Below are 3,445 nucleotides of genomic sequence, written 5' to 3'. Positions count from 1 at the left end.
CAAAGGTTGATGGACTCTACATCTTGGATACGGATGCTTCCAATGTTTTTACAGTTTACATACATTTGACTTGTATATGTCCGCATCAACAGTATACCTTAACTTGTGTTAACATCGTGCCGAAGATTATACATAGGCGCATTCAAGGAAAAGTTCGTGATTAAAAGCTTGTGTGTGGTTTTTTTTTATCTTAAAATTATCGGATAAAAGCATAGTGATTAGTGGTATGTTACTTCAAGATACAAGAATCATTATTTTACGTTGAATATATGTCAAAGTTAACATAAGCTCTCAGGAGCGTGTATTTCGACAAACATATATATATATATATAAATGGTAAAACATTGTAACAGTGTAAGGCAAAAAACAAATTTTTATCACAAGATACCTACGTTGGAAGGATTAAGATAAAGAGGCTAAATAATCATGCTGTACAAAATTTGGCACTAAAACAACTTACTTAAAAACCAGTCCAGAGGGAAGGTTATTGGGACATAGCATTTATTTGTAAACAGGTGCACGGGTTTGGTAGCCGTTAATATTAAAAGACGTTTTTAGAATTGATGCTGCTCATGACGCCAGAGATGTATTTTTCGCTTACAAGTTAAAGTGTCGTTATCCAAAAAGAAGAATAGTACAAATTGAAAAGTGTGAATTGCCTACAGCTTCTGTCAAAAGTCGAAAACATTCCTCTCATATTCTTTCTCGTCACCTGGATGTTTGTAAGTTAGAACAGCTGGTCTAACAGACGCTTAAACTATGTACACAATATATATACAGTTATACCACAGTATTGTAATTGTCTCGGTATGGCTACGAATGCGTTCCAGGTCAGGTAATAGAGCATCAAATTGCACCACTTCACGACAATCATGGATTCATATGGGTACAATGTTATTAAAATAACATTCATACAGTGCATGCAAGCTGAAATTAACAAATCATTTGTTTAAAATAACAAGTCAGCATTTCCATGAGATTATCCAAATAATTAAGATCTTTATGTCAAAATAAACTTCAGGTTTGTTTTAGTATTGTTTAATGTACGTCTTATCAACAGCTATAACATGGTCATTTAAGGACGGCCACCCCAATTTGCTAGATGCATGCGTGTGTTGAGTTTGTGCATAATTAATTTGTGTTTTGGTAGTCTGTGGTATGTTCATGTTTGTCTCCTTGTGATAGCGCAGGACTGATGCTGACTTTATAGTGTAATTTCACTGGAGCATACTGCTGAAGACACATCTTATTTTACGATCGAACCTCGTTATCTCACCATCTTCAATAGCCAATTCAAGGGTTCATAATTTAAATTTGTACTATTCAACCTTGGCAGATTTAGCCTTGTGTTTAATTTCCCTCCCCTGCCACCTTGCATAGACACTTTACTAGCAAAACTTTAAACTTTCAAAGATTATTTCAGCACTGGTCGCCTATGTATTTCCCTTGGTTATCATTTACAGTTAGAATATGGCCAATTATCTCTACCAACTGATCATATACAGAAAATGTTTCTTTGAGTATTGTCCTCCTTTGTCTTTTTACATAAATCATGACATAGTCGACAAGGCAACTTGGTACTGGGCGCCGCCATTATTATTTACATGCACAGGGACTTGGTATTAATTTCTAATCCTCAGTTCACATATGTGTAGTATCTAATGTATGATATATAAAAAATATGTGGACCATAGGATGGTTATTCGTGCCAAGTCCCTGTGCCAGGTTCAATAATTTGAAAGCTTAGAGAACAAGGCTAAATCCGCTAAGGTTGAATACATGAATATGTGAATGCAAAATGAACGCTTGACCAGCAAAGATGAGATGTTACAGGCTGGACAGATAATGACAACAAAAACAGGCTGAAAACATGTCATTAAGGGAGGCTGTATAAAAACATTATGAATATGTAAAATCATGATGGTAGTCCATTTAACCCGAATTACCTGAGGTTATTTTCAATACCTTCAGTTCATCTATATTTCCACACTGTTCTCTGTATAAGGGATAGGAATCAGTTTGTTTATTGGGTTTTATAAATCCTTGCAACCACTTTTAAGTCATGTATAAGAAAGGTCTGCCAAATATCTGATTCTTTGACAACTTTACTACAAATATATAGCAGGAATTGAACTTTCTATATCAACTGCACTACACTTCATATTATTTCATATCACATTTTTCTGCTACAATACATGGAGTTTCCTCACAAGATGCTGATAACCGAAAAGAGTCTGATTTACCTTAATCATAATATCTTTTAGAATACTGTGTTTAAAAAAAATATTATACATGTATCTCTTCGATCCACTAAACATCAACAAACAACATTTAAACCCTTCATTCCCTAAATCTGTTATTAAAAGGATTGTAAAAAAATATGTGTTCGCTTAAATGTTAAAATATTTCTGTTCAACATTCATATTTTAAAAGACTAATATTGGACCCGATCATGCCTATTGTAAACTGTGTACCAATCATTTTTCGGTAGCTTCGGGTGCTACACGTATGATATCAAAAGGCATGCAGTTAAAGAACCCTTTGAGAATGATCTTAGGTTTGGTGTGTTAGATGACCGTATCGGCCGAGAAGTTCCGAGTGCACTTTACCTATAACTGAAAGCTAAACTTCCGAGAGACACGAACGCAACATTTCCGGAAGTACGGAGATCCTAATGAAAGACGCGGATGCGGGTGATTGCGGGTCATATTTACGGAATGCGGGAGATATGTATGACCCGCGCGGGTCATAAGATCGTCGCGGGTGATAGGTTCATTTTGCGGGTGTGACCCGCAGAAAGCGGGTCATTTAGCAGGTATGCAAACCCCATTTTAATATTCCTTTTTTTGCTGGAGTTATGGCCCTTCGCACATAGGATATTATCAAAATAAACATTTTTTGGACTTATTTCGCTACCGCTTGCCATATCAATTTGAAACTTTGTTTGTGGCTTTATCATAATAGATTACAGAGTTTGAACCATGTATTAAAATTCCATTTTTGACTGGAGTTATGGCCCTTTTGCACATAGGATATTCTCATAATTAACTGCTTTCCATATTATTAGCTCACCTGGTCCGAAGGACCAAGGTGAGCTTATGCCATACCGTGGCGTCCGTCGTCCGTCCGTCCATCCGTCTGTCCGTCCGTCCGTACGTCAACAATTTCTTTAAACGACTTCTTCTTCTTAACCACTGGTTGGAATTAAACTAAATTTGACTGGAAGCATCCCTAGGTGGTGGGGATTCAAAATTGTACAAATGGTGGGGCTGACCCCCCAGGGGGCTAAGGGGCGGGGCCAAAAGGGGTCAATTTGCCCATATTGCTTTAAGCGACTTCTTCTCTGGAACTAAGTGATGGATATCAACCATATTTGACTGGAAGCATCCCTAGGTGATGGTGATTAAAAATTGTACAAATGGTGGGGCTGACTCCCCAGGGGGCT

This window comes from Mizuhopecten yessoensis, unplaced genomic scaffold (assembly GCF_002113885.1).
Source record: "Mizuhopecten yessoensis strain PY_sf001 unplaced genomic scaffold, ASM211388v2 scaffold7585, whole genome shotgun sequence".
NCBI classification, from domain to species: Eukaryota; Metazoa; Mollusca; class Bivalvia; order Pectinida; family Pectinidae; genus Mizuhopecten; species Mizuhopecten yessoensis.
The sequence above is the reverse complement of the archived record's forward strand: the minus strand, read 5'-3'. Positions refer to the sequence as shown.